Source organism: Silene latifolia, chromosome 10 (assembly GCF_048544455.1).
Source record: "Silene latifolia isolate original U9 population chromosome 10, ASM4854445v1, whole genome shotgun sequence".
Lineage (NCBI taxonomy): Eukaryota > Viridiplantae > Streptophyta > Magnoliopsida > Caryophyllales > Caryophyllaceae > Silene > Silene latifolia.
This window is the reverse complement of record NC_133535.1, coordinates 94,481,617-94,498,362: the sequence shown is the minus strand read 5'-3', so window position 1 is coordinate 94,498,362 and position 16,746 is coordinate 94,481,617.

Sequence of the window (16,746 nt, the reverse complement as noted above, 5' to 3'; positions counted from 1 at the left end):
GCTGGACCGACACACTTCAGGAGTGGCTGATACGTGCCTAATGTATAGTCTTTTTAGCCTATTTCAGCACGTATTTCCATGCATTTTTATACTGTTTTTATAGTATTTTGCCCCGAATTGGCTACTTTGGTGTATTTTGTCCTTTTTGTAGGAATGATCGCGGAAGTAGCGGAACCATGCTCTTTTCTGTCCTTTTTGCATGCATTTAGAGGAGACGGGATTATTCCAGAGTGAGGTGTCGCACTTAGAAGTGTCGTTGCACGCTCTACGAGGCATTTTGATGAAGACGTGAGCTGAATTGATGACCCAGGTGGACTATCGAGCTGTTTGGTGGTCTATCGAGTGATTCCTAAGCTTCCGAAGACTCGATCGAGCTACTGCTTACTCGATCGAGTGATCTACACATGACCAGTCCTCGATCGAGTTCCCTGATGGTCGATCGAGGAGCTTCTGCTGTGCAGCTGGTCGATCGAGTAGTCTAATCTACTCGATCGAGAGGCTTTTGACGCTATGGGCTTTAATTAGCCGTGTTTGGTTTATTCTGCATAATACTTAGACTTTTCCTATTTAACCAAGGTTTACTAGGTTAATTAGGGCATCTTTTTTGCACCTAATCTTTTTACCTAGTATTCACTGCTACTTTTCTTACGTTACTCATTCCCTTCAACTGTTACTTTCGTTTTCGGATTTGCTGCACTTGGATTACGAGTTCTTTACGCCGGAATTTCTCGGATTGTAATTCTCTTCTTCTTTAATAATAATTAACCTTCCTTTGTTGTTTTAATTCCTGTTTATGTTATTGTTGTCATTCCTTCTTACCCTAATTATTATCATTGCTTTTTATTATTATTTCGCTATGCCTTCTTTGAAATTTACATCTTTGTTAGTTTATCAATAGATATGAGTAGCTAATCTCCCTTCATGTTGGGATTAGGGGATCTGCGGTAGAATAATGACGACGTAGTAAATGAATTAGACGAACCGATTTAAGAGACTCTGTCACTATAGAAATATAACTGTAATCACCGACCTAGTTGAGTGCACGCTTCTATGTCACCTATTAAACTGGCTACAATTAACCCTGGATCGAAAGATTGGATTAAATAGGCCTGCTATAAAATGAGAGACTACCCTAATGAGGACGAAAGTTAAGTTAGTGGTATTTTAGGGTGGGAAGTGGACCGAAAGGACCTTCTAATATCCGTCTCACAGTTAGTTCGTCTGAGTCATTTACTGCTAAGTTGTTAAACTACCATTGTGAACCGAAGTCCCGACATGCCTCTCTCTTATTGATAGTTTAATTCATTTTCTTGCGTTACTGCTCTTTCCTTATTTCTCTTCTTTCAACTCCGTAGTTTAGGACCAAAAATTTATCAAACCCAATTGTTACCCTAGAATTAGAAATAGATAGCTGTAGTTACATTCCTCCCTGTGGATTCGATACTCGACTGCCTCTGCTACATATTTAGTTGAGACCGTTAGGTTTTATTTTTGACAGGTACGCGACAGACGTGTCAAATTTTGGCGCCGTTGCCGGGGAGGCAATTATTCCAATTACTAGCTGTTTTATTTTTAATTCTCCTTTTTAGTTTAAGGAACCTCGTTCCTTAGACTATTCTCATATCTTGTCTGTAGTTTCGTCTTATGCGCAGGTCGCAAGGTGGTCCACTGCTACCTTTTGATCCCGAGATTGAGAGATCCTGTCGCGCAAAGAGGAGACTATTTCGAGAACAACAGGAAGAGGAAGAGCCCAGTTCTCGCGGCAATTTTTACGAGAACGAGCTTTTCGAAGACAACCCACCGTCTTCTCCAGTTTCCGACTGTTCACTTGAGTCTATCACTTTCCCAGAATTTCCCGAAATGGCTGAGGAAGCATCCATCGCTAGTCACTCCGAGCCCACAGCTGACAATCTTTATAAAGGGTTCGAACTGCCTGGAGATGCCAGGAAGTTCGAACCTAAGCCGTCTTACATCAGCATGGTAGAGAAAAATCAGTTCGGGGGAGCCGCGAAGGAAGATGCAGCTCAACATATGGAGACCTTCATAGATTACTGCTGCTCCATACCTCCTCCCACTGGTGTGACAGCTGATCAGATCAAAGAAACTATGTTCATCTTCTCACTCCGCGATCTTTGCAAGGAGTGGTACAGGATTTGGACAAAGCTGTTCACGGCATAACAGATTGGAATTCGCTAGCACTGGCATTTTATAAGAAGTATTTCTCTGCTTCGAGAACCATAGCCATCAGAGCTCAGATAACCAGTTTCAAGCAGGGTCCCGACGAGAACTTCCACGAGGCATGGCTTCGTTTTAAGAAACTAGTGCGTACCATACCACACCACGGTTTCGAGAAATGGAGTTTATGCAACCATTTTTACAATGGTTTATATGATGATCAGAGGGCTATATTAGATGCTGCAGCCAACGGTCGGTTTTCTGACAACTTGGGGCCGACGAAAGGATGGAAAATCATAGATGATTTAGCCACTCACCGGGCTGAATACGGAAATTCAAGGGGCAACCAAAGGAGAGCCGCCGAGTCCTCTTGGTGGGCTGCGTTAGAGGCCCCATCGCTAGGTTCGACAAGTACGAACTAGGGGGAGCTTTCAAGCCAGGGATGTACCAGGTTAATGCTATGACAGACGGTCCTTTCGTGCATACGAGGTGCGGGGTAGACGGACATGTCTCGATTTTGTCCCCGATCCTTATGAGCAATGTGTGCCTTCCAACATTATAGGCAAAACAACAACCAAGATCGAGCCAAATATCCACCCCAATTTGAGGTGGAGTAACCAGAGCAACATACTCAATCCCACCGCCCCTCCAAATCAGCAGCAGCCTTTACATTCCGCCACATCGAAGCAACAAGGCTATCGAAACCTCCGTCCTTCAACCCACCTAGCCACGGCTCATCTTCAAGTGGAGTGAGTGAAATGGGGGAGTTGAAATCTATGATGCAAGCTATTACAAAGCAGCTTCATGCGAGTGATCAACAAAGAAGCACAAGTGATCAACAGCGAGACGCGACCATAAAGGCACTTGAGACTCAAGTTGCCCAACTCGCCGCGAACCAATCCTCGAGAAAGCCAGGTCATTTACCGACTCAAAATGAGAAGAACCCAAACGAGACGGTACATTTGATAGAGTTGAGAAGCGGACTCTCTTATGAGGGACCAGAATTGAAGAAATCAGACCTGGGAGTAGCTGCAACTGATGATGAACAGTGTTCTGGTAAGAAAAAGGGATTCACGACGAAGCAATTACTCGATCGACTGAAGCCTGGCGCTGAAACAGTTCGATCGAGTGGAATTGGTAAGGAAGCTGGTCGATCGAGTGAGCACAGTGCTCGATCGAATGGAAAGGAAGACGAGGTTGGTCGATCGAGTGGGGATGTTGCTCGATCGACCACAGTTGCTGAAGAAGGAGCTCGATCGAGTGAACACACTGCTCGATCGAGTGATATGAATGACGGGAAGCTTATTCGAGAGCCTGCTAGTGCTCGTTTAAGCGATGAATTACCAGAAAGGCCTCGTTCGAGAGGTAAGAAGCGCCCAAAGGACACCGAACTTGCGCCGGAGGACACTTTGGAGGCGAGAAACAAGGGACTTGAGATTCCAATTACGGTTCCCTTCCCGAGGCGGTTGCAGAATACCAAGATTAATCAACAGTTCAGCAAATTTGTTGAGCTCTTGAAGAGTTTGGAAGTTTCCGTGCCGTTCACTGAATTGCTTATGAAGGTACCCTCTTATTTACGATTTATGAAAGATATTTTAGCACGTAAGAGGACCATTAGTGATAATGAGACTGTCGCTTTGATCGAGATGGGGTCACTGTCTCAAAATAAGCTACCTCTAAAGCAATCGGACCGGGTAGTTTCTCAATCCCTGTCACATAGGTATGAGTTTGATTGATAATGCGCTATGCGATTTAGGCGCTAGCGTAAGTGTACTACCTTTGTCTCTAGCTAAGAGACTTGGTGTGACAAAGCTGAGTTGCACCAATATGACTGTCCAGATGGCCGACCGTAGTCTATCACGGCCACTAGGTGTAGCGGAAGACGTACCTGTTAGGATCGGGAAGTTCTTTATTCCCGTTGACTTTGTCGTCCTAGATATCCCCGAAGATGTGCATACCCCTATCATTTTAGGGAGACCATTTTTGTCCACCGCCCGAGCAAAGTGATAGATGTCGGGGAAGACTTTGACCTTCCAGGTAGGGGATGAGGAGTTGACTTTTCGTCAGTCCCAATTCCGGAGGGCTCCCATGCAAGCTCAGCCTTGTAATGCCCTCTCTTCTGTTGACCCTATTATTGACACTCCAAGTTTGGAGAATATTGCTATTATTGCTAACCCTCCGCCTCCGATTGAGAGCAACAAGGAGGAAAATTCGTCTGTTGTCCTTGCTGCAGGTATAGATGAAGGCAAGAAAGGAGCAGTCAAAGGACAGGGTGGAACCATTGTCATTCAAACTGGAGCCAAGGAAGCCAAGGAAGGCGACAGAGCGACGAGAACAAAAAGACATTCGAACCTACATAGATTCGAACTATGTTCCTCCTCCTCTTAGAAATTCAAGTTCATGGAAGTCAAAAAGGACAGATCGATGATCGCGAAGTGACGTCCTCGATCAAGCCCACGAAGGGGCTACTGACATCTGATGGGAATTAAACGGGGAAATGCCCCGTGTAACAAAGTGTAATAGACAAGTTTTGAATTTCCTTTGAATTAGCTTATTTACGTTTTAATTAGGACAAATTAGTTTAGATATTCTTTTTAGCGTAGAATAAGACTATAAACTTTGTTGCTGCATATTTGGTATTTTTGGGATTTGTTTTACGCAGGTTTGGGGAAATACACGCATTTCGAGGAAGTACAGATGGAAATTCAAAGGAACTCATACGAGGAAGTCCTCGATCGAGTACTTTTGTACTCGATCGAATGGTAATCAGGTCGATCGAGCTAGCTGCTTACTCGATCGAGGAAGACCAAAAGGAACCGGGTTGATCGAGGGGTCCTTTACTCGATCGAGCAATGGGAACAGCAAAGACCTCGATCGAGTGACTTAAAATCACTCGATCGAGTGAATTGAACAGGGACACGGGAGTTTTCTTTACTTAACTCCTTATTTCCATTTCATTTTCTAATTTGCCCCTAATTTCTCCTAACACTCCCCTAATTGCGATTTCCTTTTCCCCCAATCCCCAATTTCTTGCCCAAATTAATCAAATCAAACACCTACTTTCTCTTGCTAGCTAATTAATCTTCCATAACCCCTTAATTTCCCCCTCTTTTGTGCTCGTTTTTACGGTTTTCAAAGGGGATTAGGGTTTGCGGTTTTCCAATTGCAAACCCGCCATTGTTGCGTGTTTTTTGGAGTTTAATTGCTAATTTGTAGGTCAATCATCATCAAGTAAGTATTCATTCAACCTCTTTGCATTTTATCTTCAATTATTTCGAATTTTTATGAGGTGATTTAAGTTAGGGCTCGAAAATTCCATGTATAGTCGACTTGTTTCGATTTTATTGTGTTTATTTGCCCTTGATTAGCTTAATTGATGATGTTTTAGCAATTCCCCACTGTTTTCGCATGTTAATTTCGAATCTTGCGCGATTTTTGCGATTAGGGTTCCTGTGAGTCGGAAATTTCGACTGTCAGACGGTTGCTTTGCTTTGTAATTGCGGTTATCGCCTTCGTGTTACTGATATTAACCGCTGTTAACTGCCTTCCCGTCCCCTATCGCCATTACATGCTTTGAATTATTAGGAAATCTCGCTACCGTGAGCGATTATTCTCACGCCCATAGTCATACATGCCCCATTTCTGGTTTTCATCTTTGTTTTAGCTCTTTTGCGATCATTTGTCTTATCGTTTTATCATCGCTCTCACCTTTGTTTTTCGAAAATTATTGAGGAATTGTTGGTTTTGTATCCGGAAGTCGGTTTTCCCGACTAATAGGGCTTTTCTTTTCTTTGTCACATCTTTGGTTAACGCTTCATTTAACCACGGTTAGCGGCTACCTCACCTTATTCATGCCCTTTGATAATATGCGGGATGGACGCGAGCTCTCCTTCTTCTACTAGTACGTCCTCCGGCTCTTCGCGAGCGAGCAAGTGGCCCTGCTGCGCCACTAGCTCGCCTTGGTTACCACCGCAAAGATCTGTTTTGCTTGTCTTGTCTCAGTGCAGGGACGATCTACGGCGCACCCAGCTCACTGGGAGCTCGGCTCGAGCCTCACGAGGCCATCACCACTACCAGGCCTTTCTCTTTCTTCGGTGTGGACGGACACCCGTTTCAGCGGCTGGTATATGCCGCCACCGAGACCACACCAAGAGCAGCTAGCCAGCTAGCCCTCACTTCCACCCGTCCCGAGGTCGTTATTACGGAGAGGGCGCTCTCACACTGTCACCGAAGCGCCCACGGTACGTTTCACTTCAGAGGCTCACCGGACACGGTTAGTTTCTTTACTTCGTTGCCCCCTCTCCTCCACCCGTTTCCTTGCGCGGACCGACCTAGAGACCTTAGGCATTTACGAGGAGGTCTGTAGTTTGTTGAACGGGACGGGTATGTCGGGTTTGATTACCATGCAGGAGGCTACCATTCGTACCCTTACGTACGAGTTCTTTAGCTCCTATTCCTTTGACACCGACTCTTACGCCGCTGACCACTCCAGCTCTCCGCATTCACTTTCGACTCGCAATGAGTCGCACGGTGGTCTTTGGCCAAGTTTGGCCAGGTTTTAGGCCTAGTCAGTGACGGTCTCACTGCCCCACCTCGAGACCTCCTTCAGCCACTTTGGGCTGCGCTTACTCACACTCCCTTCCACTCACGGAAGGTAGCTCACATTCACTTACCTGCACCCCGTTACTACTTGCGTCTGTTAGGAGAGACCATCTTTGGGTGCCCTGAGTCCAACAACGTGACCAACACTGAGCTAGCGATTCTCGCGGGGTACCTCAACATTGACTATGGTACCCCGTTTGTTCTAAACATTGCCTATCCGGTAGCTCAAAGATTGAACGGATTGGGACTCGGGTCAAGACCGCTATTGTCTGCGGCGGGCTAGTGACTAGGATCGCCCGCGACCTTTACCCCACCGACTCTTCACTCACCGCACTTTTTCGCCGAGGTGGATCGCCCTTGACTGGAGGCCATGGGTGTCTTGACCAGTTCCCGAGGGCGAAGGGGAGTGCGAGGACGTGGAAGATCTGTGGTTCCACGTCTGTTACCTTGCCGTGCTCTACCCTTCCGCCACTTCTACCGCTCCCTACCGCCGCCGAGGAGCGAGGCCACCTCCACCTACCTACCACCTTACCTTCACCCTCCCTCTTCTTCCTCTAAGAAGAGGAAGCGGAGGCCGGAGCGTCTTCTAGCTCCCGGGCCCCGACTCAGCTCAGTGGACCGACACCCACGCCTCGGCCCCACACCTTCACTCACTCCACCCCCACTTGACCCTCCCTCGGTCCGGCCTTTCCGCCAATTTTGTCCGCCCTCCCGCTTTAGAGGCGCCCGAGGATATGTGCGGGTACCTTTCGAGATGAGGCGGGATATGGCTTTAGCCGTATTCCCGCTTTACGAGTTCCATGTCCGAGCCCCGGCGACCGATTCCGAGGGGTGGCCGCATCCTTCCTTCTACCGATACCCCGGACGGGTACCCTCCGTCTTCTTCGACTCGGAGGAGGAGCGGAGGAGACATGGTAGCACGAGCGGTGCGGCTACGGCCGAGCGGGCGGCACGAGAGAGATGCGAGAGGAGGCGGGCCGACCCTCCGTTCGTACACGGTCCGAATGACCACTGGTGACGACGACCGAGTCTCCCCCTTGTTTATTCTTTGGTTTGGGGAGACTTTTTTGTTGAGCCGGAGTACACGAGAGACGGCGGTGCCGACGACGAGTAGCTACTGGTCTACTCACTTCCCCAGTTTTCTGGCTGGTTTGGGGAAGTTCGTACTTTGTATGTTTTCTTACTCTTTTATTTTCGTCTCCTTTATTTTTATTTTTTCGGTTGTATACCCCCATCCCCCATTTTTCTGCTGGTGTATGCTGGAGGACAACGAGGGCGTTGTCCGTTTTGGTTTGGGGAGGGTATTGCATCCTTTTGAGTCTGCATCTGCATTTGTTTTGCATTCACGTTTCATTTTTCAGTTTGCATTTGTTGTTTATTTTCAAAAAAAATCAAAAATCCAAAAAAATTAGAAAATTTCAAAAATTCAAAAAATTTCACGTTTATTTCTGCATTTAGGTTGAGTCGGAACGGTAGATTCCCGTGATGAAATTGCACTTAACTTGTCAATTCACTTGAGCCTTGCACTTTACTGATGGTTTTTAGCTTTGTCATACGCATAGTCTACGAATTTCTGTTCAAATAATAGCCGTTTGTTTAGACTTGACTGATAAACGGCAAACTACTTAAAAATTCGAGTTTTAGAGCCATAAGCTTGGTGCCATTCATGACCAGTTCATTAGGAATTTTTGAGAGTAGTACTCCTTGCATAGCATGTTTGTCTCATTTGCACATTTATGACATTCAATTTCTCGTCAAATGCACATATTCGGGTTTGTGGTTGGTGTCACATGCAGGGAGGGTCTTGCAATTCCCCTTCTTTATATATCTTCACCCATTTAGCTCCACTTTAGCCAAAACTTGCCTTTTTGACCCATTAGCTACATCCCAAACTAAGCCTGCCTAGTCAAGCTAGTTAGTTTGTCCTTTTGTGGTACGTTTTCCATTGCAGTTTGGTCCGTAATTCACGTTGGAGTTGGTGTTATATTAAAGAAGGAGGAAGAGAAAAAAAAAAAAAAAGAGAAAGAAAAAACGTGAAGTAAGAAAAAGAAAAAAAAAGGAAAAGAAGATGAAAAATAAAAAATGAGATTCACGTGAACAAAAGGAAAAGAGAAAAATTGTGAAAAAATGATTGTCCCCTCTTGTCAGAGTTGAGAAGATGTTCGAAGATGTACAATCGACAAGAGGGTTGGTTGTTTCAGTTAGTTGTTTCAGACGATATGTTTAAAAAGGGGAACTTTGTGACCGTCTGACTCCTCTACTCTTATTCCATATCCTTTTTTTTTTGAGGAGATTGTGCTTCCAGTCTAGTGAGTTTTGTGCCATGAAGGGCACCTGTGTTAGCCTTTCAGTCAGTTTGAGATCCGGATGGTTCGTTATGGTCCTGTTAGGAACTAGCTTGACGCTTTTACCTCCACATTTCCATAACTTGTATTGCCTTTTCTCACCTGAACCTCACTATTCCCATATTATTTGCAAACCCTCTCATTTGTGACGGACATTGTTGGTTGGAATTTGTGCATTAGTACTTGAATTGTCTTTCATTTTTGTTGCATGCATGCTATGTAGGTCGCAGTTAGGTGAGTGACTGTCTTTCTTCTCTCTTTTACATATAACATTTGCCCTTTGCTTCATGAGAGAAGAGTGACCACGTGAGAGTCCGGTTTGGTTGGTCTTGCAAGGTCGATAGGTCGCTTTGTTTACGAACGACTTATAATTCGTTTGCGTATTGATCGCCTAGCTTTAATCGTTGATTTTTGTTGCATTAAAGTGGTTCAAGTAGACAAGTTAAGCTAGCTCTGAGTTATCATTTCCGTTCCATTAGTTTAGTTTTGAGTTTACTCGAGGGCGAGTAAAGGTTTGGTTTGGGGAGATTTGATACGTGCCTAATGTATAGTCTTTTTAGCCTATTTCAGCACGTATTTCCATGCATTTTTATACTGTTTTTATAGTATTTTGCCCCGAATTGGCTACTTTGGTGTATTTTGTCCTTTTTGTAGGAATGATCGCGGAAGTAGCGGAACCATGCTCTTTTCTGTCCTTTTTGCATGCATTTAGAGGAGACGGGATTATTTCGAGTGAGGTGTCGCACTTAGAAGTGTCGTTGCACGCTCTACGAGGCATTTTGATGAAGACGTGAGCTGAATTGATGACCCAGGTGGACTATCGAGCTGTTTGGTGGTCTATCGAGTGATTCCTAAGCTTCCCAAGACTCGATCGAGCTCACGCTTACTCGATCGAGTGATCTACACATGACCGTCCTCGATCGAGTTCCCGATGGTCGATCGAGGAGCTCTCTTTGTGCGGTGGTCGATCGAGTAGTCTAATCTACTCGATCGAGAGGCTTTTGACGCTATGGGCTTTAATTAGCCGTGTTTGGTTTATTCTGCATAATACTTAGACTTTTCCTATTTAACCAAGGTTTACTAGGTTAATTAGGGCATCTTTTTTGCACCTAATCTTTTTACCTAGTATTCACTGCTACTTTTCTTACGTTACTCATTCCCTTCAACTGTTACTTTCGTTTTCGGATTTGCTGCACTTGGATTACGAGTTCTTTACGCCGGAATTTCTCGGATTGTAATTCTCTTCTTCTTTAATAATAATTAACCTTCCTTTGTTGTTTTAATTCCTGTTTATGTTATTGTTGTCATTCCTTCTTACCCTAATTATTATCATTGCTTTTTATTATTATTTCGCTATGCCTTCTGCTGGAAATTTACATGCTGTTAGTTTATCAATAGATATGAGTAGCTAATCTCCCTTCATGTTGGGATTAGGGGATCTGCGGTAGAATAATGACGACGTAGTAAATGAATTAGACGAACCGATTTAAGAGACTCTGTCACTATAGCAATATAACTGTAATCACCGACCTAGTTGAGTGCACGCTTCTATGTCACCTATTAAACTGGCTACAATTAACCCTGGATCGAAAGATTGGATTAAATAGGCCTGCTATAAATAGTAGACTACCCTAATGAGGACGAAAGTTAAGTTAGTGGTATTTTAGGGTGGGAAGTGGACCGAAAAGACCTTCTAATATCCGTCTCACAGTTAGTTAAATCCGAGTCATTTCTTCGCTAAGTTGTTAAACTACCGTTGTGAACCGAAGTCCCGACATGCCTCTCTCTTATTGATAGTTTAATTCATTTTCTTGCGTTACTGCTCTTTCCTTATTTCTCTTCTTTCAACTCCGTAGTTTAGGACCAAAAATTTATCAAACCCAATTGTTACCCTAGAATTAGAAATAGATAGCTGTAGTTACATTCCTCCCTGTGGATTCGATACTCGACTGCCTCTGCTACATATTTAGTTGAGACCGTTAGGTTTTATTTTTGACAGGTACGCGACAGACGTGTCAGTGGCCTTGTCACGGACCTCCTGTATAACTCTCCTTCAAATACCAAGTACCTTGCTGCGATCCTCTTTATCTTTTGTGAGAGGTTGCGGTCCCCTGGTAATTCATTTGACAGTTTATACCCCTTTATCGGAGTCATCCATGTCGTCTCGGTTTCCACGTCGCACACCATGCCGATGGCTTCGTCAATGCTTTTAGCGTTCTCGATGTCCACCAAAGACGGTTGGTGATATTCTTTATGGTTGAACGCCACTTTGAGAGAGCGTCGGCCCGGTTGTTCTCGGACACTGGGATGTGTCGCATTTTGAATGACTTCAATTTTGAGGTCTCGGCTTTTACCTTTTCCAGGTATCTTACCATCCCATCGTCCCGAGCCAGTACTCTCCTTCGTATTGGTTAGTCACCAAGAGAGAGTCATTTTCAAAATGATGTGTTCGCCGGCGGCTCTCGGCTAACTCAACTCCGGTTATCACCGCCTCATATTCGGATTCGTTGTTTGAGGTCGAGAAGGTAAACTTCAAAGCGTACTCGAACTCGTCCCCGTTTGGGCTGATGATAAGGATGCGGCTCTGAGCCGTTCATTGTGGAGGATCCATCGGTATATACCTCCCACATGCCAGGGACACGATTCTTCCGATACGTGCACTCGGCCAAGAAGTCGCCGGCGCCGCCCCTTTATCGAAGGCCTCGGTTTGTATTGAATGTCGAAGCCGATAGCTCCACCGCCCATTTGATAAGTCTGCTCGATCGTTCGAATTTTTCCAATGCTTTTTCCAACGGCTGGTCGGTTAAGACCGTCATGGGATGTGCGTCGAAGTAGGGTTTCAACTTCCTTGCGGCAACAACCACGGCAAAGGCGCTTTTTCAATCGGCGGGTAGTTTCTCTCGGCGGCAACAGAGTGTATGGTCGATAAAGTAGATTGGGTCTTCTTTGCTTGTTTTTTCTTCTCGACGATCACGACCGACCGTGGCCGAGGTTCTTGCTAAGTATAGATATAGCGTTTCCCCAGCGTCGGCCTGGACAGGGTCGGGAGAGTTTGCGAGATGGGCTTTCGGTTGTTTGAAAGTCGTGCTTTGTTCCTCCCCCAAAGCAAAAGTCTTTATTCCCCTTCAACACTTTGAAGAAAGGGGTGCTCTTGTCGGCCGACCGAGAGATAAACGGCAAGGGCCGCCATCCTTCCGGTCAAGATCATAACCTCTTTGCGGTTCCTCGGCTCCGGCAGGTCGAGAATTGCTTGGACTTTTCTCGGATTGGCATCAATTCCCCGGCGCTAACAAGCACGCCGAGGAATTTTTGCCCGGACACCGGAAGTTACACTTTGTCGGGTTAAGCTTCATCTTGTATTTCCTTAGTGAACAGAATGTCTCGTGTAAATCGGCTAAGTGCTCGCCGTCAGACTTGCTCTTGACAATAGCATCGTCGACGTAGGCCTCAATGTTTCGCCCTTTTTGATTTTGGAATATTTTGTCCACCAGTCTTGTGTAAGTCGCGCCGGCATTTTTCAAACCAAACGGCATCATTTTGTACATGTAGGTGCCGTGTATGGTGATGAATGCGCATTTAGGCATGTCTTCCTCTCGCCATGAATACGATGGTATCCCGAAAAGGCGTCGAGCGAGGCTCGGCATTGTGTAGCCTGCCGTTGCGTCTATTAGGCTATCTATCCGAGGCAAGGGGTAGCAATCTTTCGGGCATGCTTTATTAAGTTGCGTAAAATCAACACACATCCTCCACCCCCCTGATGACTTTTTAACCATTACAACATTAGCTAGCCATTCAGGGTATGTACAAGGGATGATAAAGCCTGCATCTAACAACTTATCAACCTCGGCCTTGATGGCATCTTCCTTTTCGGCCGAGGAGTTTCTCACCCCTCGCTTCACACGGGGGCGAGCGGCTGGGAGTACGTTCAGCTTGTGAACGATGACTTCTCGGTTTACACTGGCATCTCTCGGCCGAGTACGCAAAGACGTCTTTGTTCCTTCTCGGCCAGGTCTAGGAGATCGGCCCTGAATTTTGGTTCCGGCCGACACCGAGCGATCACGGTGCGTCCTGGATCAATCTCTATCTGTTCGGTCTCGGCCCCTTCGACCATGGCGACGTGGTTGGTGCTCATCGGCTCGTCCTCCTGTCTTAAGGATGGGTTCTTCCCTTTTTCCTCTTTCTTTGCCACTTTGAAGGATTGCATGTTGCATCCTCTGGCCGATATTTGGACGTTGACCACCTCGTCTTTTTCGTTCTTTGAGACGAGTTTATGAACCTCCCCGCGGTCCGAGACATACATCGTGTCGGGGCCGGATGGACATTACAAAGATCGACCTCACTCGGGGTGACACGACCGATGAGAACGTTGTATGCGGATGAGCCGTCGATGACCACGAACTCGGACATCACATTCTTGGCGCGTCGGACCGGCCGAACATCTTTGGTAACTTGATAGACCCTGGGGGGACCAAGCCTGCCGGAGAAGTCGTACAATGGGTTGGTGCATGGGCTAAGGTCCGCAATTTTCGTGCCGAGCCCCGTAGAAAGCACTCCCCGAACATGATGTTCGTGTAAGCACCCGTGTCAATCGGGCATCTCATGACCAGGTGGTTAGCTATGTCTAAGTGGACTACGAGTGGGTCGCTATGTGGGGCGATGACTCCTTCGTAGTCCTTCTTCCCAATAGTTATGTTCGGGATGTTGGAAGCGCGGGCCGCTGCAGTGGGCACGAAGTTGACGGCCCGATACGATTCGTTCGGGTGCCGCTTGTGCCGTGAGCGGATCCGCCGTTCTCGTTTCCCGATGACAACATGAATTGTTCTATTCGTTGAAAGACGGATTTTTTATCCGAGCCACCGGTGTTAGTCTTTTGGCCTCCGGCGACGTATTTGCCGAGGCTCCTTTTCGGATCGCTCTTCAATGGCATTCTTCAAATGCGGCGATCGTTGGTTAAGTGACCGGTGTGGCGTGGTACTCACAAGACGAGGCTCGTGTCACCGTCCCCCCTAGGTTTGGGGGCCTTTCCCACTTCTCGCCCCTCGTTTCGCTCGGGAGAAGACCTCGGCGGCCGATACGACCGGGGGTGTGATCTTTGTACTTCTTATGGTAGTACGGACTGAACTCCCCGGCGTCCGCTGGGTTCGCGCTGGCGGGCCCTGTCGGTCCGCGACCTATTATTGTCACGGCGCCCTTCATCCGGCTTGTCCTCCCGGTGGCTCTTTCTTTCGAGTGCCGGCCTCGCCGTGGCCTATCCATATTTTGTGATAGTCTTCGACCTTAATGGCCTGGTCGGCCAATTTCCTGGCGGACTCAAGGCTCAGGCCACCGCACTTGATGAGCTCGTTTTCAAGTCCCCTCCGGGGAGGCCTTTCATCGGTGCGAAGGCCGCTAGTTCATTTGTTCGGCTCCCTAATCCTGAACCACGGCATCGAACCTCTTCACGTAGCTTCGGAGTGACTCGCCTCCCCTCTGCTGATGGTCGGGAGATCCGATGTCTCAACGGCTCTCCTTTTATTGGTAGAGTCTTGGGCCAAAAACGCGTCTCTTAGGTCGGAATAGGAGTATACCGACCCATCGGGTAGCCCCTTGTACCGCTTTGTGCCATTCCAACCAAGGTCGTTGGGAAAATTCGGCACTGGACCTCGTCAGTTGCTCCCACACCGACATGTGAGACTCGAAAGCCTCGGCATGATCGGTTGGGTCGCCCTCTCCTTTGTATGATATAGACGGTAGCTTTAGCTTTGGCGGCACTGGGGTCTCTAGGACGTAGGCACTGAGGGGCTGTCTGACCACGTGTCTAATGACACGCGGCGATCGGCTCCTCGCATCCCTAGTCTGGCCCCTCTCCCCGTGGCGGGAAGGGCTTCTTCTCCGACTACGGTGAGTCGGACTCCTTCTTCGACTCGGTGAGTCGGACTCCTTCTCCGACTCGGTGAGTCGGACTCCTTCTCCGACTACGGTGAGTCGGACTCCTTCTCCGACTCTGGTGAGTCGGACTCCTTTCGCTCGTCTGGGGCATGCCTCGTGGGCGTCGCGGCGACATCGTCCTTCCGCGAATGCGGGAAGGGCTTAGTTCTACCACCGACACTTTGGGCTCCCCGGCGTCTTGGTAGGCTCGGCCTCTCTTAGTGCTTCGTTCAGGTTTCTCGGAGTCACCTTTTGGGCCCTAGCTTCTCGGACGGGTCCCGCCGCTCTTGTCGGTGTGACGGTGTGAGCCGGCGCGCCGACAATCAGTCCAGAGCGCCCGGCTTTCTTTGCATCAACCACACGCCCCATGACGGTGACTGGTCGGCGGCGTGGCGATCGGCATTATTGGCATCCCGAACTCCGGTTGAATTATCCATTTGGTGGAGGGTGCACAACCTGCATTGTGGACGGTATCTTCGGGTGGAGGGGCTCTTGATTCGAACACCTCTTGCTCTTTTGACATCTTCTTAGCTTTTTGGGTGGGTTTTTTTTTTTTTTTTTTTTTTTTGTGTTTGGGAATGACTAGCTTCTAGTATCTGTTTCCCCACAGACGGCGCCAATTGTTCCGGGTATGAATTCCGAAGCAGGTTTGTTTACCACGCTAGCTTTGACGAATAATGCCTCTTCTAGCCTTGACTGCTCTCCTCGGCCTCTCCCGCAACAATGAGCAACCGAGGGCTTGGCTTTGTGCCAAGCGTACTCACTCCGACGCTCAAGTCAGTGAACTTATTGTGATTAAGTAGAATGTTGCTTGATGACGTGTATTGTAGAGAGATGAGAGAGATAATACCAATTTAAGTGGTTCTTAGGTTAGATTCTGGATCCCTTCCTCAATGAGGATTGAGGAGTATTTATAGACTTTCACCTTTTGTCACGTAGTGGCCTAGTGGGCCAAGTGGCATAGCAGGTGGAAAGACTGATCTACCCTCGGCCGAGGGACCTATGGCAGGCCGGCGAGCCTGGTTGACTCCATGCCGAGGGTTCTTGGATATGAGTACGCGGGTATGTGCCCCGGCTGGTAGGTTGCCATGCCGAGACCGGCCGGCAGCCGAAAGGTCGCATCTATTTGGGATGTCTAAGTCATTGGCTTGCTGTGGATATCTTTGACCTCGTTCAATATGTTGACTTGGTCAGCGGGCACAGAATATGCCCCATCAATTGTATAGATAATATTTCTTTTTTCAACTTCATTTATTCTTCTTCGTTCATAATTTCTTATGTATTTAGTTTTTTTATTTCGAATACATATAATAATACTCTATATGAAATATCTTGAAATTATTAACTTATAGTTAATGCGTATTTTTTTATCGTAGTTTTTTTTAGTTTAAAACTAATGGAATATGGATGGATTTTTAAAGAAAATAAGTGAATTAAATTAATGCAATATAATAATAAATTGATAATCCATGTCATATTAGTTTGCCAAGTCACATTGTTATTGTGTACGTGGCTTTTTTTCATCCCATGTGGCATTGTCTATGTGACATTTTTAGGCTAGCCTTTTAATAATATTTTATAGATGATTTAAAGAAAACAATTTAATACTTGAATTTTTAAAATATTGATATGACATTTACATATTATACGTAAATGCAGAGAAGTACGGTAAAACTGTTATATCAATATTTCAAAAATTCAAGTATTAACGTTATAA